Source organism: Ictalurus punctatus, chromosome 24 (assembly GCF_001660625.3).
Source record: "Ictalurus punctatus breed USDA103 chromosome 24, Coco_2.0, whole genome shotgun sequence".
Lineage (NCBI taxonomy): Eukaryota > Metazoa > Chordata > Actinopteri > Siluriformes > Ictaluridae > Ictalurus > Ictalurus punctatus.
This window is the reverse complement of record NC_030439.2, coordinates 12,169,269-12,195,097: the sequence shown is the minus strand read 5'-3', so window position 1 is coordinate 12,195,097 and position 25,829 is coordinate 12,169,269. Positions and strand designations below refer to the sequence as shown.

General features: G+C 37.8%; 1 protein-coding gene across 1 annotated transcript in view; it reads right to left on the bottom strand.

Annotated features, from left to right (window-relative positions):
- Positions 1 to 24,911, bottom strand: part of col8a2 (collagen, type VIII, alpha 2) — a 47,577-nt gene extending 22,666 nt beyond the window's left edge. Inside the window, exon 1 of the mRNA XM_017454864.3 lies at positions 24,310 to 24,911. The gene's annotated coding sequence lies outside the window, so the exon portion shown is untranslated. The remainder of the gene's footprint in view (positions 1 to 24,309) is intronic.
- Positions 24,912 to 25,829: the final 918 nt, after the last annotated feature.

The following is a 25,829-nucleotide window of genomic DNA, read 5'->3' as shown; positions in this document are numbered from 1 at the left end:
AAATCTTGTGTGCTAATGCAGGAACTGGCATGATGGAATACATGGCAATCGTTTTAAGAATACATATCATGCGAGGCTGAGGGAAACATCCTGTCCTAATTGTCTCAAAAAACCTTAATGCAATTTCATCTCGAAGAGGCAGACTAGGAATCATTTTCACAACTGCTCCAGTCGTAAACATGCCAGAATTAAAGCACATTATGGGTAATGGCCTGTTAAAGCGTCTGGGACTCACTGAAACTGTCTGGACTGAAAAACATACAAAATAAAAAAAAATCTGAGTTTAACGGCATTTACTAGGCACAGATAATTACATCCACCAGAACCCCATTTCCGCCTGTTCACTAGCATTCCTGTGTGCATGCCAAACCCCAGTAAAAGCCTGAGTGAATTTAGTCATGGCTAGGCTATACACAATAATGCCTGCCATGATTATTCATTATCTAAAATGCCCAATTCAAGGCCAAACAATGAATTTTTCTGTACCTTGTACTGTAATTGTAATCAGTTCTCTATAGAAACTGCATTTGTGTTCTACTATTAAATGAATGACGATATCTGCACTCTTAAAAAAAAAAGTTCCAACTAGAACCTTAAAGCTGGATTTGGTTTGCGCCTTTGGGGAAATCTTTATAGGTTTTTAGAATAGAGTGTTTCCCTATCTGAGTAGAGCTAATAACAACTGAAGGACCCTTTTTCTAAAAGCATTTCCAGTGTTTTAACTGAGACCTTTACATGCATCAACATGGATTTAATAAAATTGCTGTGGTTTCCTTGGGCCATGCATTTCTTGGCATTCAGCTGTGGACTGGTAAAAGGGGAATACATCTATTACTCATTAATATTTCCAGTTGGTTCTCAAAACCACACAGACTATAATTTTCAGCAACAAAGATGTAATCACCAGAAAATTAAACAGAGTCAAGGCAGATAAGACAGAAATTTGCTAAGTCAAATATGAAAACATCTGGCCTGAAATATTGAAGGAAAAAAAGACCCAACTTGTACTAAACAACTGTTAATATAAGCACAGCACATGAACATTTAGTTTAGACACGACCCTAAAAAAGCCACTATTGTGTTGAGTGAGAATGTCTGGCTCAAAGATTGTGAGCCTCTGTAGGGTGGGCAGCTTTATACTGTTATGAGTAAAAACAAGCAGTAGTGAATGAGAGCTTGAAGGCTGTGCAGAGAGAGAGAGAGACAGAGAGACTGCAGTGTTGTTTAGGCTGGGACTGTTTGGGCTGCTGTTTCCCAGATTTGTTTTAAAAGGAGTTGTTAAGCAAACGGGTAGTGGGAAGAGTGAGGTGAGGAGGTAGATTTAGTGATCCACCCCTGTGGTATTATGTCATGAGGAGAAAAAAATGTGTGCCTGACACTCGTTCTTTTCCCATAAAGTGACTCATCAATGTCAACAACCTGCAAAGAAACGGTGGTGGCTAAAAAAGGCCCTTTGTTTAACTGCTTAAAGTACTACATTGTGCTGTGTTCCATTTGTGCTGATGGCCTGATACAACCTCTGTAAGGGAGAGGAAGGGAAAAGGGAGCACCTTATTTAGGGCTCCAGTGGACTGCACACTGCATAGTCCTCAGGGGAGAGTACAGGAAGAGCAAAGCATGCCTATTGGACATGTACATTTCAGGTGGTTTATTTTGTTTTGAGCGAAGGCCGCTGCTTGGCTGCTGCATTTCTGCGAAAAGTGACTGAGTGTGTAGGTTAGATGGCTGCGAGAGTAAATAGAGAGAGTCAGATGAGACAGAACAAAACCCAGAAAAATAGAAGAGCAGAATCCAGATATGGTCACAATTTTGCAGAATTCACTGTGTGTTGCTTGCTCCCAGGATGCTGGTTTGAAAGAAAGTAAAGAAAGCTGTATGCTGAAAAATGAGCACTGAAGCAGACACTGTGCAGACGCTGTTCAGGAAACCGAAGCCTGTCAACTGGATTGTGGACAGAGACTTTACAGTCATTTTGTTTGATCGTAGACTTGAATGCCTCTCACAATTTAGAGGAAAAATTTTGAGCACTCTGTTCTTCCACCCCTTTCATTTCTTTAAAGTTCACGCTTTGATATAGAAGTTCCTCTTGGTGCATTCCTGTTGGGCTTAGACAATAGCTCTGTAGGATGGCAAACCAGGTGCATGGGTTACAGTGAGAGGGCCTTTGCCAACTAACTGTGTATGGAATTAAAGGTCTCAGGAGATTTTTTAGGAATCTTAAAGTTGAAGGGAAAGTTATTATTCCTTAGCCAATTTGGGCATTGTGAATATCAACCAATTGCAGCAGCACAATTTGTTAATATGTGGTCAGATTTGGTAAATGTGTTTTCCACATTGTGTGTGTGTGTTTGTGTGTGCGTGTGTGTGTGTTTGACTTGGGTTGACCTAGGAAAGACACTTCCATGGGTTAGTAGGTCAGCTTTCTCTGGTAGCTTCCTGTGGAGCTTTCTTTTGTCAGGTAGGATTTGGTTTGTGTGGATCAGCTGATATTTTCAGAATCAGGAATGTGGATTACCAAGGAAACCAAGCAAAATAAAAGTACAGTGTACAGCCGTAATATAACGATCCTGTTAGCACGACACTTAAATAGCTAATTACTTCACCATACATTATTACATTATGCTAGCTACCATTTTTAGCCTGGTAAACGAGGTTTCCAGAAAACCAAAACATGAGATAGGGCAAACATTTTGGAACTTTTATTTGGCCAGTGGGCTAGCTAATAAATGTATCATTAGTCCACCACTGTAATAGCTGCACATCACTAAAGGCAACCCCAAACATTAAATGCGAAGGCTTATCTGCCATCATGGGAGGACTACCAGAGAAAATGACATATGTAATCATACTCAATAGATGGTATACTAAGATGCTCTTTTTATATCCAGTCATATTACTGACCTGTTGCCAGTTAACCTAATTGGTTGCAAAATGTTCCTCCAGCTGTTTCTTTTTAGTAACACTTACTTTTCCAGCCTTTTGTTGTCCCCGTCCCAAGATTTTTGAGACGTGTTGTCGCCATAAAATTCAAAATTACCTTATTTTTTTCCTTTAAATGGTACATTTCCTGAGTTTAAACATTTTATATGTTTTCTGTGTTCTATTGTGAATAACATATGGGTTTATGAGATTTGCAAATCATTGCATTCTGTTTTTATTTACATTTTACAGAGCGTCCCACCTTTTTTGGAATTCGGGTTGCATGTTAGATTCGAGATTAGGAATCTGACAAATGTGTTTTCCTCAGACTTTCTTTTGCAGGTTTGTTCATAGATTATTTGTTATTAGATACCTTAGTAATATTTGTAGCTGCAGTCTCAGACGCAGTTTTATAACAATCCCCTTCCTCGTAACCCATTTTATTAGTTCACTGATCAATCAGCCCCAAAGCTAAATTCAAACAAATATTTAAACTCATATTTCTGCAGAGCAACAATTGTTAAGTATGCAGATATAAAGCCAAAGACACGCTTCCACCCAAACAAGCATTCCAGCCAAAGTGCATGTCTCATGGGAGGGATGAGAGACAGCTGTTTTTCAGGACTATGTAAAAACAGGCTGGCTTGAAAAGAGTGGCTCAATCACTATTAATGAGATTATGATCACTATTATTTTCTTCAAAAGAGACTTGGAGGACTGTGTATCAGCACAAACATAAGCTAGCAGCTCTAATGCTATCTTAATGATTTCCGTGCCCTGGCTTTATTTTCATCTGGATGGCAAGACCCAGTTTGACCTCCATATTTACAGACCCCGTCGAGTAAAGAGGCAGAGGCCTATGTGATTGGAACCACGTGGAACCTGTGCTTCTCCGTCATTATTCCATGATCACACACACACACACACACACGCACGCACACACACACACCCACACACACACACACACACACACACACACACACACACACACACACACAAGCATGAGGCAGACTGCAGATCCAGATGGCTGGAGGGGAGGAGAAGGAGAGTCCAGCCAGCACAGTCAGGCCTAAACACATGGAAAGGCTAGACTAACACTTTACTGACCCAAACAAGAATCACCTTCATGTGTAAAATTAGCTTAAATCCCTCTCAGTACAAAGTCTGCAAATGGTTTTAGAGGCTAATGTGGTTATTTCTAATGCATGGCTAGATCTATTCACTAGTGAATGGCTCTCTGTGCAGTTGTAAGTAAATGGCTTATGGAAGTTGGATGATAGGGAGCTCATTTCTGCTATAGCAATTATCTTGTTCCCTAAACCTGCTATTTAATGGAAATGCTTGCTCCATGCCAAACTATGTGCCTGTCCTGGCCAGCCTTGACACAATAATGCATTCCTGTACTCTCCTCCTTTTGTTTGTTTTCTTTTTTCTTTCACTGGAGACGTTGTCTCACAAGGTTGCCTTGTCAGGGCTGGCAATTAGGTTAACAGCTGCACCAAAATGGAACTCGACATCTTTCTCGTTTTCTTTCTTTTTCCAATAAGAGTTAGAAAAACTATTATGTTTATTAATCAACAGAGAGGAATATTGCTGTATTGTCAAGAGACCATCAACAATTTTTAAATCCAGTCATTTTCAACTGTTTAATTTTAAGACACTGTCAATAATGTATAATAATAAGAACTTGTGTTCTGTATTACGTACCCTAGCAGTAATCTACTTCATTACTGAGTTCATCAATTGGCTGTTTGCTGTTTGAGTGTATCAGATTCCTTCATCATGCTTCAGGTTGGAGGTATCTGGCTGTATATCAAGTCAGAGTATGAACGAACGATTGTTTCAGTGATAGCTGGTCATGATATTAGATGGGCAGGCTAAAATCGAATATATATATATATATATATATATATATATATATATATATATATATATATATATATATATATATATATATATCAGTAGCTTCACTGTTAGGGTTAACAATGCATTGTATCATCAGGTCTCATTAATGGAATAATTTGAATAGAAATGGGAAATCTGCTACAAACTTATAGTTCTTTCAACTGTCCTCTTTTGCAATTTGTACTTTGATTGGATAGTGTGTGCTTAGTCTAATTACATTTAATTTCCATCCAAAGGCACTTTAGGGAATAAAAAGAGGATGGAATAAATAATCCACCTTGTTCACATTCATTACACCAGTGACAGTATTTCACATGCTCTTTCATAATCACTGTTGAGGATGCATTATGTGTCAGTAATGCGGGCTGAAAAATATAAACCCAAAAGGAGGTCAAATCTACAAAGTGTTTCACTCTGTGTAATCATCTGACATGACTGATAGGCTTCAGGAATCTACAGTCTGGGCTAGACAAAAATCAGACCTAGCCTCACTCATTCATGCCATTTTGTGTGTTTTTCTTATGATCATTGGTACTGCTGTTGTGCTTGGTTCCACAAAGTCCAACATAATTCAACTTAAAACATTAGATATTATTTGTTAGCCACAAATAATATGATGTGAATGCCTAAAGTGAAACTTTATAGTAATGTATTTTTTCTTTTAATCTTTGGAAGACAGTGGTTAGCCCTGCTAGTGCATTTATACCTGTTAACCCTGACCAATTTGCACCAAAGCTGTCCAGCTTAATTAAGAACCATAACTTCAGAATTCATGTGATATGGAGAGAAAAAAAATGAAAAATGCTGCTACACACTTCACAAGTTATGTCTATAAACTAGATTCATACGAGAAATCCTGTAATTTCAAATCCTGTTGCTAAATTGTTTGAAAGAGATAAGAAAACAATATAAATATGCTAAGGCGATGTAATACAAAGAACCATACTGTGAGTAGAGCAGGTTCTGATGTAATTACTTTCAGTTCAAGATCATGCTGTTTTCATGCTTCCATTCATCAGGTACTGACCAATCACTGTTCTATTTAGTACAGTTTGGAAGAGAAAGGGGACAAAGCTCAATAAGAAAAACAGCCATGGGAAAAGCACTCCCTGACATTGACTATGGTCCAGCTCATTCATTCATTGGGGTGTGGGGGGTGTGGGGGGTGGGTGGGTATAAATCTACAGTTTAAATCTACAGTTTAAGTATAAAATGACATAGGACAAATTTATGAGTCTCATACCAAATTGCCAATTTAGAGCATTTTGATAGACATATTTTATGTCATAAAACAGAGCTTCATATTTTTAAAAAAGGATATTGTAAAACCAAGGTCACTATTAGACCGCAGACCACATTATACCACATGACCAGGGTCTTTATTTTACCATTTTCAAATGAACGTTTGTGACTAAATGGCTGTTACAGATATTATTATAATTAAAATAATCTTTAGTGACCATACTAAGACATTTGTGGAAAACCATCATTTTGGTCATAAGCTAGGAATTCATTATTTCATTTATTATGTGTGTGTGTGTGTGTGTGTGTGTGTGTGTGTGTGTGTGTGTGTGTGTGTGTGCGTGTGTGCGTGTGTGTGTGTGTGTGTGTGTGTGTGTGTGTGTGTTTTAAAGAGGAGAAGATTAAGTGCCAAATGAATCCTTGTTGGACTATTGCCATTTTTACTAGACAAGATTCTGTGGCACTTTAGGCAAGCTCTGTGGGCCTTTGCATACTGGGCATGAATCCATACACACCTTGGGCCTCTACATACAGTATTATTGCGATTCAGACCATGGAGAAATCAAATATTGAAGAAAAATATGCAGCTGTCTTTATGTCTGGTAAGTTAGTGGACAGTCTGCTACAGACACTATTTAAAGATCGGCTAGAAATCTGGAATATTTGTTGCACCGATTGATATAACTCATGATACTTTTTGTTGCAGATTATATCAACTACCATTTCACTGGACAATACAGATTCTTTGGTACTCTAACTCTGTTGGCCTTTGCATACTTGGCATGTATCTACAAACACCATGGGACTTGATATATTGACTCGTGTTAACAACAAAAAGATTGGCCAGAAATCTGTAGTACTGGTGACACAGGTCGATAGCCCACAACTGTTCTCAAGTGGAAAATGTAAGAATGTTTGAGATGTAGAATGATCTTCTCCAATTGCCCTGTATTTATTTTACAGGTCGATATGCAATAAATATTTACTATATGCTTTAAAATGATTGCTATGATGGTAATATTTGTGGGATAACATTATAAATATACACTATGAATCTATACTCCTGTCCATTGCTTAAGCATTCTTTGGTTTGTCCCTCTGGGGGAACTTTTAAAGTTTCTATGTACAGCTTTTAGAGGGGATTCCAAGTAGCTCTTAACTATCCCGAGAACCCATGACAAACCATCTTTTCTAAATTATTGCATTATACTTGATGGATATGATACAACATAAGAAAGTGAATATAAAACACATTTCACTTTATTTTGTATGATATGAGGTGCTGAGAGAGGATAATACTGTCATGGTGTTTGAAACAGTGGGAAAATAATGCAAAAATAATAGTCATGAATAGTCATGGAATGTTTAGCTGTACAATGCAGTTATATGGTCTGGAGGAGAATTTCAGGCCATAAATCACATTGATGAGCCCTCATTTGGAAATAATGGCTTGATCTTGATGAGATTTCTGTATGTAGCCATATTGTCTCTGCTAAAGGAATACATTGAAAAAATATACTTCCCATGAGGTGCACACTCATGTTGATGTTAAAAAAGGAAGAAAAACATATACAGAAAGGCAGGAATGAGAACTTTTCACACCTTGCTTCGTACACAGTAAATCCTGCAATGACATTCAGCACCCTCACAAAACCTGACAAGAATGAGACTAAAAGAAACATGAAAATAACCATTGTCTGACAGACTTTTTCATTGATTTTGTTTTTAAATAAGTAAGTAAGTAAGTAAGTAAAGCTTTATTTATATAACACAATTTAAAACAATATTTACAAAGTGCTTTACAGAAGACATACAGTACATACAGGAAAATAAAACCAGCAGTAAGAAATAACCTTTAATAAACCTCTCTCAGTCTTTTTTTTCTGAGACATAGGCTACCTGTGGTTTTTACTGGAATAACATAGACAGTGCTTAAAATCCTATGGGAATGTAAATAGTTATGTGGGGTGGTATGGTGTGTGTTCACGTGCATCAGTATAAGCAAATAGAGGGGGAAAAATGTGTATGTGTGCGTGAGTATGAGTGTGTACTATGAGTGTTTGCCTATAGGTACCATGGCTGTACATTTCCATGCAGTCTCATAATTCATATAATGATGATTATAGTGGTTAGCACGTTTGCCTCACACCGTCGGGGCTGGGGGTTCAATACTTTGATTCCTGTGGCTGCCTTGTGTGTGCAGAGTTTGTTCTCCCTGTGCTGTGGGGGTTTGCTCTGGGTACTCCTGTTTACTCCTCCAGTCCAAAGACATGCATGCTATGCTCATTGGCATGTCCAAAGTGTCCATAGTGTATGAATGAGTGTGTGAAAGTATATGTGATTGTGACTTGTGATGGACTGGCACCCAGTCCAGGGTGTACCCCGCCTTTTTCCTATTGCTCCCTGGGATATAGGCTCCAGGTTCCCCATGACTCTGAAGGATAAGCGGTATAGAAGATGGATGGATGGATTGAATAATTGAGGCAATTGTTCAATGCTTAGTGTGGAAGCATGTGAACTGTTCAGTATGAGCAAACAGTCAAGCATCTCCTCCTCCCTTAATGTTCACTCCTATGTGCAGCCACATATAGGAAAAATGTAGTTTCCAAATGAGCAGTACTGCTTTCCTTTATCCTCTCAGAGCAAACCAACTGAAAGCAATTACAGAAACATTCCAGCCATGTGCTGAAGAGTTTGGATAGGGGCAGAGAGGGAAATTGGTGGAATGAATGAAGGCTGGAGTGTATCTGAGGTGACTGGCAGTGCAGATGGTGAGCACACCATAATCCAACTCCCCAGATAATGAGATGTGACTTTATTTCCCACAAATTCTCTCTGAGGCCGAGATTCTCCCAACTGAAGCAGGAACATCCTGGGACACAAATCTGTACAAGGATCTGCTCAGCGTCTGGATGTGTCTGAACCCAATCAAATTGTCCATTCTCAAATTCTTGCGTATTCCTGCAACTCATTTTAAGTCTCTGACTGCATGCATGAGCGTGTTATTTGTGGGTGAATGGCATTCTAGACCCAATATTTTGAAAGAACATTTGATGTTTAGAGAACTAAAGCATTTGAAAGTCTTATTAAAAGAAATTCTTAGTGTATTCTTTACCCAGTAAATGGTTTTTAATGCAGCTTTACATTATTTACGATCTATTATAATGCAATGGCATGTCTGAAAGGAAACTTTTGCCAAGTAAAGTTGGGTATTATGATCTTCAGCTGTTTTATTTCTTCTGAACTTCTTATGAAAGTACAAGAAGTGTAGAAGGGGTGATTTCTAGATTTATTTACTTTATCCTCTATCAGGACTTTCTTCTGTATTGCCTATTTATATCCATGCTACTCAAGAACGCGAGTAGTCTGCACAGAGCTCTTACCTTGACATCACTGAACACCTTTGGGATGAATTGGAATGCCAGGCTTCCACACCCAACATCAATGCCTGACCTCACTAATGCTCTTGTGGCTGAATGAACAGAAATCCCCACAGCTACACTCCAAAATCTACTGGAAATTCTTTTCAGAAGAGTGGAGATTTGTGTAACAGCGAAGGGGGACTAAATATGGAATGGGATGTTCAAAAAGCTCAAATGGTTGTGATGGTCAGGTGTCCACAAACCTTTGGTCATATAGTATTATACTGTATACTATAGTATTGTGATTTTATTAAGTAATGTAAATGGTAAATGGTCTGCATTTATATAGCTCTTTTATCCAAAGCGCTTTACACTGTGTCTCATTCACCCATTCACACACTCACACACCAATGGTAGCAGAGCTGCCATGTAAGGAGCTAACTTGCCATCGGGAGCAACGTTGGGTTCAGTGTCTTGCTCAAGGACACGTCGGCATGTGGAGTCACGTGGGCCGGGAATCGAACCTCCAACCCTACGATTAGTGGGCAGCCCGCTCTACCACCTGAACCTCAGCCGCCCCTAATGTACCATATGTAAAATATTAATTAATAGACCGTGTTCCTGATAAAAGCGTCATCAAAGTGGTATATGATTTTGCTTGCAGAGACAGAACAGCTGTCTCTTTGTATTGTTTTTTACTTTCTTCCACTTTTTCTTTTCTTCCCTTTTGTTTTTAGTACATTATTAATACAGGACAGTTTTGTCTGACAATCTAAACTAGCAGTGATGCAGAAAACCAATATCAATATCGAGATGCTATCATCACATATTGTTTCAAGCAAAATGTTAATGCTTAAATGCATGATTTTTCTACAGCCTGATATATTGGTGGGAACTGACATTTTGCTGCGATTAGTCATCACACTGCTAGCCTTATTATAAACACATGCAAATAAGTTCATTAGAAACGTTTTAGTGTTCAGAGCACGAATACATACACGGAGCTGGTTTTGTTGCTGTGGGCTACAGGGTGGACTTCCTCTACAAAAGTCTCACTGTGCATGGTTTTAACCGGACCATCCACACAGAGATGCAGCATTTACAGCACTACTGAGACTCTGTGTGCAGATATGTTCTCAGTGTGCTCTCCTTACAAAGTTTTTGATTGAGCAAAAACCCATGCCAGGAAAATAGATCTGACAGGGATAATAATATTTGAATTGAAGGAGATCATACATTCTTTGTAGAGAGGGGTCATCTTCTAACATGCCAGTCTCCACCTGGGAGATTGGACGGGTGACATTCTGACTTGGATAAGCCTCATTTCATCTTAGGCTCAAAGGTACAATTCAGTCTTTGTCTTCTCAAGGATTCATTTTACAGGTGACTTTGAACTCTAGATGCCCCACAGCTGACATCTCATCAATTGAACAATATTACCATGATGACATGTGGAGATCAGCCTTGGTCACATCCCATAATGAGTCAAGTAAAGTGGAACTCAATCCTGACAATAGACTGAGGATGTTTGCATTGTAAAAGTTAAGTAGTAAAAAAAAACTATTCTTTCCCATATATTTTAAAGAGAGAACATATAATTCTGAATAAATACTTGATGTTCTAAGCTGTTACGATGAACTCATGCAGGTAATCAGCAACTCTGCTTAACTTTTCTGAGTGCTACATATAGAAGCAAAGTTACATGCTGTAATATGACTATGAGCATTCTGATTTCACAGTCAGGGTTAAAAGAGAAACAGGTACTTTCAAGTGTATGACATCTAATTTGAGAGCATGTTGGAAACAAGGTGTCTAAAAATACACTATATGGCCCAAAGTATGCGGACACCTAACTATCATGCTCATTTGTGTTTGTTTAACATGCCATTCTAAAACCAGTCCATTAACATGGAGTTGGTCCCCCCTTTGCTGTTATAACAGCCCCCAGTCTTTTGTAAAGGCCTTTCAAAAGATTTATATAGAAAGCATAACAAATCAGTATATTAATATAAACCTTGCAGCCAGCACTAATATCTGTGCTCTTATAGAAAATGAATCAACACCAGGCCTGGACTGGACATTGAGATCACCATGGGAATTCCCAGTGGCTTGACAACTGATTCGGCCCGCTGCTCTACTTATTTAATCATTATTATCTTATATTATTGCATGTCTGATGTACCCGTGATCTTTTCCGAATTTGATATATATATATATATATATATATATATATATATATATATATATATATATATATATATATATATATATATATATATATATATAATAGAAATAATAAATCATTGTGTGTGTGTGTGTGGTGTGTGTGTGTGTGTGTGTGTGTGTGTGTAGGGGGGGGGGGTCCGGGGGGGGGGGGGGGGGGGGGGGGGGTGAGTGAGGTTGGAGGCTCCTGCTGTTTTCAATTAGAATTGTAATTATCTTGCACTTTTCAGTCATACGATAGATTTTGACTTACTGTACTGTACTGTTTTTTGTTTTGACGTTTAACTTTGAGCTACGTTAAAATGTCTGGAAAAAAACATGAAAACTCTTAATAGACACAAGTGAGGCCTAGTGTATGTGCCACGACCACAGTTGTGAGTGAATCGCCTTCTTCCCCTGATGCTGTGTTCACACACACACAGCGATTTTATGCTGCAAGTCGCCAGTCGCTGTACTATGAAGTCGCAGGTAGGCATTCCTACTACTGGTTGTCATAGTAACATGGGTGGGGCATCTAACATTCCACTTTTGGCAACAAACCAGTTTCCTTGTTGCTGAAATAAAACATTCTGTAGAGAGATGAGTTTATATAAAATTCATCAGTGTATATATGCATCATATCCTACGAGATGAAGGAGAAGCGGTGTGTGCTCGGCTATCTACATGCGGCAAAAGCACAAGCGCCAATTACCTTAGCTTATGGCCTTAGTGTGTTTAAAGCAAAATAATAATAATGAAACATACTCATTGTTTGTTGCAAGTGAACAAAATCCCAGTGTAGCAGAATACCGGTGTAGCTCCTATCTCAATATGTGAGCATCACCATTAGGGTTTCATTCACAATATGTTAGACGGTGACCGAGGGCAGTGCTGCTCGGAATCAGCGACAAGCCGGTCACTTCACCCAGGAAACACAGAGGCCACGGCCGAAGAGCTGCGGTCCGGCCCCCCGTCACCATCGAACATAAAGTGAATGACACCCTAATGACGCTCACTTACTGAGATGGGAGCTACACCGGTATTCTGCTACACTGGGATTTTGCTCAATTGCAACAAAAAGTAAATGTTTCATTATTTATTTATTTATTGCTTTAAATGCTAAGATCCCAAACTAAGCTTAGCTGAGCCGTGGCCACAGATGACGTGTGCTCACTCTTCTTCACTCCCATTGGTAGTCGCTGCACCAAGTCGTTCCAAATTTGCATAAAGTTAAACTTTTCTCAACTTTCTCGCACTGCTACCGTAGACAAGTTGGAGAATAAATGTGAGGACTTGGAGTCTAGGTCATAACGCAATAACATTAGGATAGTGGGAGTTCCAGAGGTGCCTGACACCTTGCTGAAGGAAGCGTTTGATCTGGAGAGGGAGCCGGTTTTGGACCGTTCCCACCGGACCCTTCGGCATAAATAATAAATCATCAATCTGTTAGTCTTTACTTGCAACATTGCAACCATTGGCCTCAGCTCCTGCGAATGGGTTCAAGCGGACATCACTGCACAGAGCGAGGATCGAGAGGAAGTGGCCCCAGGGAGCAGAGAGGGAAAGGGCACAAGAGGAAAGACCTCCAAAAAGAAGTGTAGCAAAATTAAGTGCAGTTCAGTTTCACCTGTAAATACTGGAGCTTTGTGTTTGCTAACTTAGCTAATCAAGTATTAACCACAGTTTCACTACTAGCAGACGTTAGCACTATATCATCATTCAAAATATGCTAAAGGCCAGCATTATCTACTGTACAATTATAATACTAAGTAATTTAGAAGACAAATATCCAAATTTACTTCCAGTTAGGGAGCCCTCCATGTTGTTATTTTAAATGTTGAAGTTATAAATACAGTTAGGGCAAACAACAACAACAACAATAACAACAACAACAGCAATAACAACTAAGACACTTTCCCAAGCTACGAGTCATAAAAGGCAACATCATGTTTAATTAATATTAGGATTTTTCTAAATAGATATTGTCCTGACGTAGTTAGTATTGTGCAGATATTTAGGGAATTTAGAAAATTATGTCTTCCCATGTGTAAGGTTGAAACCCCCCCCCCCCCCCCCCCCTTTTCTCCTGTTTTTCACAGAAAGATGGAGAGAGTCAACCTGGCACTAGCTCTGAGTTGTGGGCACTCTTCAAGGTCAACCTGAGATGACCGGTAGAGGTAAAATAAGAGAAATGAAATATGCTTTAATATATTTGTATAAAATATAGTATGGTTAAATCTCAGGTATTTTTAACTAAAATAAATTTAGATTCTGTGCTCACAAATTACATTAAGGTTAAAAAGTTGTTGTTTTCCAATAATGTAGAGATAGTTCTGTTTATAGTAGTAGACATGGTAAAGAAGTGACAGGTCCATGAAAAATGGCAAAAAAAGGTGTCTTTTGTTTACCTTTCTCTGCTTTTAATGTATTTTTGTGAGTGAAATGTAGAGCGCTACTGGCAGCTTTGCACTTGTGGTATTTGTTAAATGCTTGGCGTACCCATGTAAGCTGATATAAATTAGGACTGCTTCATTATCTCTAGGTTGATTGTTTGTTTTTTATGGGATGGCCAAACTGTGTGTAGTAAATTGAATTTAAGAAAGAAAAAATAGGGTTGTCAGTGGTTTAAAAATTAATTCTGGGTGTGTCAGGTGGCCTGGATGAGTGGGAGACTCCCGGCCTGAAATGATGTTCCAGTCTGGCCCTGATCAACACATTCTGACCAATAAAATTAAACAGCTCTGCTGTACAATATACCATTGCACATTATAGGGGGTGAATTTCTATACAAGGAGCTGACACAAATTCCCTCTGATTTCTCTTTAGAAAACACATTACGGATGAGGCGGCATGAACACTGTATAACAATTTAACATTAGACTGAGATTGCATGCTCATCTTAATTGTTCTAAATCCTCTGTGACATGACTTACAAATTACAGGAAGCAAAGGTTTCAGTTGTATAATCAAGTAAAAATATTTGCCTCCTAGCAAATATGGCAAGTGAACAATTTGAAACTGCCAAACCTCTCTCAGATCAAAGCTCCCACATGCTGCTCACAAAATGACTCCACAAGCAGACACTCACATGGTGATGAATACTGTAACTTGTAAGACATGAGAATTTTTCTTTATTCCCATCCACCCAGTGTGTGTACAGGGTAGGAAAGAGTTTTTTGTGCTTAAGAAGAGTTATTGGCAAATCACCAATCACTAAATCTCTGGTTTGCATTAGAGCAGCAGCAACAAATAGAGCTTTGATTGGCTGCATTGAGGAAGGAAAAACTGAGAGAGAAAGTGCATGTAACCAGCTGTAGGCCACATGAAACACTTTGGTAATGGATTAGAAGCACACACTAATTAAAATATTGTGTTTATTGGCTAGAGAATATCTCCTTTGAGATGATTACTAAGTAATTACTGTATCTTTTGGGTATTTGGAAGATTATTCAAAAAGTTGAAATAAGGTTAGGCGTATTAATCTACGTTCAAATGCTCTTCTTGAGGTTTGTTTAAAAAAAAATCTAGGAACATTATGGATTTTTCTTTATTCTCAGCATGTTTTATCTCTTGTATCTGTCCAAACAGGGCAAGATTCCAATCTATTGCTACCATGGACAACATCCTTTCAGAACCTAAATGGCCAGTTGTGCTTGGAAGCTGGACTGCATATAGCCCATATGGGTGCTTTCATCTTGACAAGCTTGCCTGTGCTGTGAAACAAAGTTATTTGGTGGTCTGGAGGTTTGCTGGAAAACTTGTAGAGAAAAGGCATCTTAGTACTGCCCGAGTGTTTGGGAGGTAAACAGCTATAATCTACTTATTATAATACAGGCATTAACACAGTTACAAGCACATAATAGACATGACCATTGGTGGTTTTAATTTAAGCATAGGTACATACAGCACTAGGTCGATAGGAAAAGTGGAGTTCTGACTAAATTTGACAATTGCAATCTATTGAGTAGCTAAATAATAATAATAATAATAATAATAATAATAATAATAATAATAATAATAACAACAACAACAACAACAACAACAACAATAATAATAATAATAATAATAATAACCATCATCATCATCATCATCATCATAATAATCATAACGATAAATGATTGAGCTACTGGTAGCATTCATCCATTCCAAAAAAACAGCGTAAATGTACTTGGTGAACACATGTAAAACAGAACTCAGTTTTTAAAGTGGAGTTTAAATAGCCACGAATGCCTATTTATCCCAGTTCTAATAAAATATCAGTTACTACCTCTACTCCTATAGCTAGTATGGAGGGGAAAACCTTGGCTGTAGAGCACAAAGAAAAGTTATAATTTAAGTTTTATTTGAAGGACCTGAACTGTGGAGGAGCTGGCTCTGTTCTGTTTTTTGCTCTAGTCTGGGAATCCCATGTCATGATTTGCTGCCAGACACGGTTCACGGAAAAAAGGGAGCAAGTGCTCTGAATCAAACATCAGCAAATAATAATAATAAAAAATTCCCCAAACACACCACATCAGCCTACTGTTTAATCTAGTGTAAAGCAAGTCCTTTGTTTCAGTTGGGGTCTGATGTTCAGGTATAGAGCTAAACAAAACACAGACTAAATGCCTCCAGCTAGACCTCAACTCTTATTAAGGTGGCTCTGTCACTGACCATGGTTTTGTAAGAAAGGTAGCACAACATTCAAGCAAAACCTGCATACAACGAAAGGCCTTATCCTGGGAAACCACAAGATATACACTTCCTTAGACAGTTGATTCAGACCTCATTCTACAGAGGAATATTAAATGTCACATTTGTACATGAGTACATTGCTTGGTCCAGTGCTTAAATTGTACCATGTGTTTGCCTTCGGATGAATGTTAGATGAATATTTTCTTCGAGTTAAATCAGGTATGAAAGTCACCAGGAGTAGTGTAATCTGGGTCAGTCCATCCACTATTTCAAAACATCTAACAGACTTAAATATACATTATAGGCACACATTTGTTCTACCCTACTCTGATGGAAACAGTTAGGAGAGTGGTTTTATGTGTGGATAAACATAATGAATTACTCTCCAAAGTATTAAATTGAGTTACCAAATAACTGAAGTTTAGAAGAAAAGCCAGGCCTGAAGCACCACCTTCTTCCTAATAAGCTTCCTTTAAATTCCCATCTCTCTTATTCTCTACTGGTAATGAAGTTTTCACACCCACCACCTCCCTGTCTTGCCTTAATAATGGTAGAAATCTAAAACAGGAGAAATAATGTATTGAAGAATTTTAGAAAAATAATGTACTAAATAATTATCTCTAATTATGTTTGTGTACAATGGTGCAGGATGTTGGCTTACAAATGTAACTTGATATGCAAGAACATATTAGTTGTGTGGACTTCAAAAAATGTCTTACAAAATTTCATACAAAGCTTCATAGTTAAATTTTAAATTAATTTATTTCAATATAGAAAATATAACAAGATATAAAAATATAAAGTATACATTATACAAAGATTTAGATTTATATGCTGCCTAAAGTGTAACATATTAAGTGGTTTAAAAAAAATATTTGTTGAATTAAAAGTATTAAACTCAATACGATAAAGAAAAAGATGAAAGAAATAAACCATGAGATAAAAATATATATTCCGGTAAATAGGTAGAGCCAACAGTTAATGTACAAAATCAAGGATTCGAGGGAAATGTAGAGAAAAAGGTCAGTGATGGATACAATTCCTAAATGGAAAACATGAACATATCCCACAACATAGACCCTCTGTAAGTGAGAGCACAGGCCTACACTCAGACACCATCCATTAGCCTCAGAAGCCATCCATAGAAAGAGTGCTGATAAGTGTGCTTTGATTGTAATGGTAGAGACATTTACATATGCCCAGCAATGAGAAAGAGGCTTCTGATAGAGCTGATGGTAAGCAAAAGGAAAAATAATAATAACCGCCTGACAAGCCTCCCTATTTCTCTTCACTGCCAATGGAACGGAAAAACTCAGTGCCGTCCAGTGCATTTTCAAAAGGCAGAAAAGAGAAAGCAAGGAAAATGCAGGAGAGATGAGAATGTGAGAATGAGATCTGGCAGAGCTTAGGGGAGTGAACACAAAATTTGAGAAAAAACCACAGCTAAAATGAGGGACAGGAACTCACATACAGCACCAAATGAGGTACAGAACCTCAGTGTTGTTTTTACCACTATTGCGCAGAGATTCGTGCTCAAGTGCTCAACACCGAGAGCGCAGTGTAAAGCCAACACATGCTCTAAAAGTCGGAAGCTATTGATGATGCTAAGATGAAGCCCCAAAGGGGCCATATGACTTTGCAGATTGAATATTGGACAGCGGGTTTCATTCATCAGCCTCTGAATCTTTCCGCTTCAGCTGCAGCTGAAAGAGATTCTGTACATCAATTTCTAAGAAAGAATGCATTTGTGTACATTATGTGTCCTAGCAAACTTGATCAGATGCCTTTGTTAAATTACTTTCTGCACTGTTTCTCATAGAGTTATAAATGATGTTCTGCATTGTTCATGAGGAATAAGGCTCATATTATTGTGTTGCATTAAAAAACTTCTTAATTTTTAGACTTATATTAACTGCATAAAAATTAAATGGCAATGCAATACCTAATGTTTAAATAGTTTCCTTATTACAAATCAATACTCACACATATTAGCAACTGTCTTTCAAGCCTGCTCGTTCTATATTTGTGAGATGCTAATTTTGTAGTATCCTTGGAGCTAGGGTATTTATTAAGTTAAAGATAACACCCATCCATCATGGTATCAGATAATAAGCGATAAAGCAGAGACAACCATCTTTTCTGCCATGGTTGCTTACTTGCATGTAAAAATCGGGGCTTTGCATATGTTTTGCCTGTTTATATATGAAATTTGTGAAAAATATAAAACTCATTTTCATTGTATTTAGTGAACCATCTAGTCCCCAAACTACTTTTCCACAGATTACCTTGTTATGAGATTGTTGTTATGGCTTTATAACAGTGGATATTTTCCCATGCTGTTCTTGTCATGTTTAATGTAAAACACTTCCATGCCCTGTACTCTATAATTTTCGATGTAAAACCATATAATACTTTTCTTATTTTGATTTACTTCCTTGATAATGAAGGCAAGTGCAAAGTGTGCATGTACATTAATCACTGCTACTACTACTACTACTACTACTACTACTACTACTACTACTACTGCTTAATGGGGATGTGTTCACTATGATTATGAGATGATTCCAAATGAACTGCCTGCTCTTGTGGTATTCCTGTGGTATCCATGTCGGAAGTGGAAGCACCCATGAAAATGAGCTTTGTGGTCAACTCTAATGTAATTCAGTGTTTTCTTATTCATTTACCAACACATCTGAGGAAAATGTTGATATTCATGATGGTTTTGACTAATTTCCAGTGTCATTCACCCTTTACATTGTTCAGATAAAAATTGTGCAAGCTAAATTGTAAGCCCGAGTCAACAGCTAGCATATGCTTAGTGTCCATATTTCCTCGCTTAGCCACAGTGTTATTACATCTTTAACCACTTGAATAGTGTGCATATTTTGAGAAGTGAGAACTTCTCATGTGTTAGCCAATATAGCTAACCTATGCCAGCTAGTCTGAAGTGAGTACTTTTCATAGTGTAAAGTTTATTTATTCAGAGTAATGTTAGATTTCAGCAACCTTGGAGCATCTCTGGACAAATTTCTTACCAAAGCATATAGTTAAATGTAAGAACAGGGTCATAAAATGAATGAAGACAACATAGAAAACAATGTTTACTGCAAATATATTTTCTATGAAGAAAATGTAGAGATAGAAGGCCCAACAAAGCAACTAGTCATTGGATTAGCCATTAATAAACCCTAGGATTTCCCTTATAGGCTGTCTCTTTCCTTGTCCAGGTCAGTTTATATACACCACATGGGAATTCAGTGACAAGATGTTAAACCCGTTGGAAATAATCTTGACATCTCACCATGACTTATGAGATGTGCTGATATACACACTAGCACACACTATCTAATCGCTAGCGTGGTCTAAGTACTGTGCTGATTGCAGACCAAACTTGTGCCAAAGTGCTGTTTCCGACAGATTTGAGCGTGATTTCTCATCTGCTGTTTTGCTTCAGTCTGCCGTTCCCTAAGTGGAGAGCGGGTGGAATTACAGTCGTGTGCAGCAGGAGCACAGAATACAGAGACTGAGTAAAGGCAGAGTGCCTGAGAAAGGAATGCACTTCTTGCTTTGTAGCATTGAGTGCCTGGACTGTTTTCTCTTCCCTTTCAGGGAGCAAAAAACAGTGAGGAACAAATGGTAATGGTGAAAGATGGGGGTGTGGCTTCCTGGAAGACAGGCAGGCTTTTGCTTTGCTTTTCCTGGAGAATGAGTGGTATTCTCCTTCATTTCCTGTTAGCAGGTATGAAGCCTACCCTGTCTGCCAACATGCAGAAACTCTTAAAAATTTCCCTTTGCTTTCTTTGGGAATGATAAGATTCAACTGGTGTGGTTCTCAACTGCATTAATAATCCATAAAAAATATGTCATTGGATTTATATAGCCATGGAATGAACTCTTATGCATGTATTACATGTGTGTATAAATACCAGTTCCAATCTCCATCAATATAATTTTCTTGATCTAAACAAAACAAAAAAAGTAAAGGAAGAAATACATGCTGATCTTACAAGAAAAGTCATTATAGAATTTCATAATAACTAATATGGTCATGCTCTTCATTGGTAGTAATTGTTATATAGTACAAAGACAGTGCTTTAAAATTTGTAGAATTCTAAAAGGTTTGCCATAGACACTGGTCCCATATGCATGGGGTGGAACATTGTTTGTAACATTCCTCTGAAACACGTTTCCCTACTGAGGTAACATGTCAAAAAGGCTGCCCTCTAGTGGGATTACTTGGAAACAACTTTTTTGACCACCTTACTGGAGGGAGAATTCTTTTTTTCCTCAACAAAACAACAAAAATATAAATAAGTAAATGAGATCGCCCCCCCCCCTTTTTTTTCTACTTGTAACGGCAAGGAAAAATGAGCTCAATGACATAATGTTTAACCTAATCTTATTATATCAAGCCACTACTTTAGTGTTTTCTAGTTATACTATTCTTGTTATACTTCCTTTTCTTTGTTTCTGTATATACTAGTCAAATTATATAAACAATACACTTCCAGAACAGGTCCACTCAGTGAATCACTTCACACAAAGAAGCAGTAAACTAATCCCAGATTTGCATTCTGTTCTTTATCAGCAGAATTAATGTAATATTCATTTATGAGCGATATAACAGCAAACCTCATATGTCTGCCTCATTAGAAGCACATATTCACTAAATGCACCTAAATCATTTCAAAGCACAGGAAATGTTTTGAATTTTGCTTATTGACAAATTGTTAGACACTTGTGCCGACAAAGTGTGCGTTAAGCAGACTTTCTGGTGGATTTGGAATGAATATATTTGCACATTGTAAGTCATGAGATGGGAGATGGGCAGTTTGTTCTTCCTGTAAAACTCTCCATGCTCATTCTAACTTTTATCTTTTTGGCCCAGATTTTATGGAGTGCACAAATTCAACCTGCTAGTCTATCCAGTGGTACTCTCAACAGGGAAGTAAAACTGCAGTTCTCCATTACATACTGAATGAAAAAAACAATCCATAATGGATTGGATATATTTGTTATTCTTTTCTTTTTCATGTATTCAGCCTCTCCAGAGCAGGCAATTATGCTAAAGAATTTTCACATCCACTCCTTAGAAGAAAGTGTGCTAGAGAAGAATAGAGGAAAACACAAGCTGTTCAAAAACCTTCCCATGACTGATATGGTTTCTGTAGTTAAAAGCTTATAAAATAGTTTAATTGAGAGTATATTGCCCAACTCTAACCATTCAGTCAGTTTTGTGTAGGAGCAGAAGCTTCTCCATCAGTCACTGAGCACTGACTTTGGCCAGTCCATATATCAAAGCCAGAGTCAGACGTCTGGGAGTGCAATAAAGAATTACATAGTTTTCAAAAGCCCCTGCGTGACAGAGCTAACTAGTATCATAAAAGCAGACAGTGAAGTAACAGGCCACCCCAAAGATGGGCATCCATGGTCACAGCACATTCTTGTCATTACTGTCAGAGTGAGCCAAAGTATCTCTCTCTGTTATTCTGTGATTTCCTAACTACATTGTGAAGGAGGGTTAGGGAGGGGAACTGAGCCACACTGCTGTAAAAGTACTCTGATTGTTTGCAATGGGTCACCATTAGCTATGGTTGCTGACATCAAGGTATCTACTACAGTTACAATCCCATGTGTGTCATGTGCCATTTGTGCCCAGGGATTCTTGCGAATGCAATTAAGGATGTTTACATTCTTACTGTTGAGACTGGAGGAAAAAAATACTAGAGAAAAAATAAATCACTTTTCCTTGATTCAAGGGTTGAGGAATCACTTTTAGTTTTCCTTTGAACTCATTTGAAACATTTGCGGCATTGGTGGTCCAGCCTGGGGCCAAGATGGATATGCATCTGAAGAAATGTTCTCTACACTGCAAATAAAAATGGCATCTTAGCAAGTGGAATTATCTTGAATATAGTCAAATTGATCTAATATGTCCTATTATAAGTTTACAATAAACCAAATATATGATTACTAGGCCTATTTCTAAACATTTTACTAATTTCATGCTTGAAATAATCTTGTTCTGTTGGCAGAGAATTATACTAATTGAAAGCATTTAGTTCTAGAAAGAAGCAAAATACATTTCTACATGTCTTACTGAATGGCAAAACCCCCCAACCCAAACCACCAACAATTAAAACAAACAAACAAACAAACAAACAAAATTTAATCATTTCTAAGGGTATGCATAGTACTATAGCACTTAAAGGATTAATCCTCTAATTAATAAAAAAAGGATTAATTTTCAAACTCTATATTGTTTGTATCTCGAGTGTATGTGCAATCAACATAGATCATAAATTCAACACATTTGAATCATCCGGAAAGAACAGAGAATTTATTGATTTGAGAAACATATAATGGAAGTCTAATGGAAGCTGTTGAACTCTGTTAAAGGTGTTTGTATACTTTTCGTTGTAAATGACTATACGGTATAATGAGAAAGCAAAGTTACAAAGCTGTGTGTGTACAGTTTTATGTAATGTCCCAACATCTATATAGTAAAAAGCAGGTATCAGGAAACAGGGGTATCAGGTGTAAACCTACTTACATATTTACTTTGAACTATGTTGACTACTTTGGTCATTCATAACTGCAAGTATTTCCCTCTGATTAAAGTAGTCCAATCTTCAAAAGGATGAATTATAATCTCATTGACAGATCAACAACTGCCCTTAGAATTCCACTATAAGTTATGTTGTTTTCTCAGCACAGGGAAAGTTGTGGATATTCTTGTCCATTCTAATTGCACCCATGCTACAGATGTGGTAGATAGAGATTAGGCTGAAAAACACAGGAACATTCCTTTCCTCCTTCCTCTATGAACCAAACGTTGTACATTACTCAATATTCTCTACTGAACCTCTTAAAAAATAGCAATAGACAACAGACTCTTCTGAGTGCCTTTGGCACCCTTCATTAAACTTCTTTTCCAACCAAGAGTTCAGCTGTCACTGATCAGGGACCGAAGTGTCATATGTACTTTGTTCTGACTGTGCTGCCTCCACTTCTAAACACTTGTTGTTTTTGTTTTAGAATGCTTTTCCAGACCGTTGAAGCAGGGTCCTGCTATCCACACAAGAACAATATGTGTTACTGAGTACTGTTCCTCAGCACAAGTGAAGCAGAACTTTAATGAAAACACATTGTTTCCATTTCTCTGCCTCTGTCTTTCCTCTAAAAACTCACATTCTCTCATTAAAAGTGAAAATGACATCTTTTGGTTGAAATGCAATATTCAAAAAGCGATAATATAAAGCTTACATGGCATGCCAGTTAATGAGACACAGTGTATATGAGGGTCGGTCTGAAGGGCAAGCAAGTGTTCATAAGAGAGAGTAGATATGATAGAGTGGACAGGATGCTTAGCACAATATAGACCAAACAATCCCAGGTGTCAGTCATAGTGACTGTAGAGCAGTTATATAACTCACTCTCTAAAACAGCTGTGTGACTTCCTTAGCCCACAACCTGAAACCTACAACACAGTGACCAGGAAATGAACACACACACACACACACACACACACACACACACACACACACACACACACACACACACACACACACACACACATGAAGATCTAAGTTTGTCAAAATAGCACAACTCAGTTAATGCTATTGAGTTTACAACAAAATCAGAGAGTTGTCAGCCTGAATTCCAAAATCCTTTGTAGAAATATGTTAAGTAGATTATAAAGACATAAATTTTTAAACCCATGACTGCATTTAGCAATAAGAAAATATTCATAAATATTAACAAGAGGGAATGATGTAAAATGCTGAATTTGTGTTAATCAGCTGAGCATTACTCTGTGCCTACTGTTAACAGTGCAATGAGAATTATGTGGTCTTATGACTGAGAAATAAAGCCCACTGTTTTCTCTACTGCCCTTGGCTTCAGACTCACTGGCTTTCAGCAACGTGATATGAGAAACAATTTCAAAGATGACATGCAGCTGTCTGTGGAAGCAGGCAAAGTAAAGTTTCAGATGTGCAATTACCTTGCTCTTCTGCTTGAGGAAGAAGTTCAGGGATATCTCAGGATCTCAGACAGGTACTTTCTGCAGGTATGTTATGTTCTGCTCATGATCTTGAAAAATGCAGCAAATGCGATGAAAGAAATAAATGAAAATGTTTGTGGTTTATCTCAGAACGTCAAGATTCAGTCAGATATTGATTTTTAACATAAAAAAATCAGGAGGAAAAAAAAAATCTTTATGGACTTCTTTTTGTTCGCTTCTGTCTCTGGAGAAAATTTAAGTCCAAGCGAAGAGGAAAAATGTCCTTGCAAGCTGTCTCCCAGTTGACTAGAAGTAGATTTCAGACACACCTTCTGAATGACTGCGCTTTCACTCACGGGTGCGAAGGAGGAGGGAAAGAGAGCGCGAGGGGAGGAAAGTGCAGGAGAGAGGAAGCATGAGGAAGGGTGCTTGGCTTGGCTCTGACCACTCTCGCTACACACTCGTACTGGGCTTTTAACTAGGGGCAAAGCACCTGGAAGCTCCACTCTCCTTGGCTCTTGTCTCGATCCCCCTCTCAATAACTCTCTTAGTATTTTTTTCCACTGAGAGAGACAGGGTGTTTCTCTGGTTCCTTCCATACAAAAGACATGTGTCTGTGGCCAGGCAAAAGGGAGGTAGGAGGGGAGACTGGAGAATGGGATGGGGTAGCCAGTGGAGAGGGATGGATTTGAAATTTGGCCCCCTCTCATCCATTAGACACCACAGTTCCCCAAATTCCCTCTTACTATTTGCCTTGTTTTCCCACCTCCAACAGAAACACATGTAAACCATTTCATAGTTGCACCAATAAATATTTTCATTCATATTATGTGAAAGACTATGGGATGGCTCCTACCATGTAATTTTCATCTTGACGTTCCTTCAACAAACAGTTTAAAGCAGTCTCATTTGGACATACCAATGTATAACAGATATAGTTTGTAAAGCAATTTCTATATGAACTTCAGCACAGTAGAATTCACTGTTGTTGTTTTTTTTAACTACATTTCTTTCCACTGTTCTTTCTTATTTATTCAGGAGAATGTATTTAAACCTATCATGACTTTCTGTAGCCCAATTAGACTGTTCTAATTCACTTTTTAAAATTACAAATGGTTAAACGACATACCTTAAATGAATACCATATGTATTAAATGTATAGGAGGTTTTAACCACCAGCAAAAACATAAATAATGAAAACCATTAGCCTACATTGAACAAATACAAAGATCTCTGTTTATATTGATGATGATGATGATGATGATGATGATGATTATTATTATTTTGGAAACATCCCGTTCTTTGTACTGACATTTGGAACTGAACAAAGTGTGTCAAAGCATATAGTGTGTTTTAATTACGTATTAATTCATGGAAGACTATCTTCCTCCAATTAACTTGATGCAGTCCAATTTACACAATTTCCCAGGTTTTTCTTAGATAATGAACTCAATGAACTCATTCAGAGCCAATTCTTTAGTCAGTTCATACCTGAAGATATTAAACAATGAGCAGTAGCA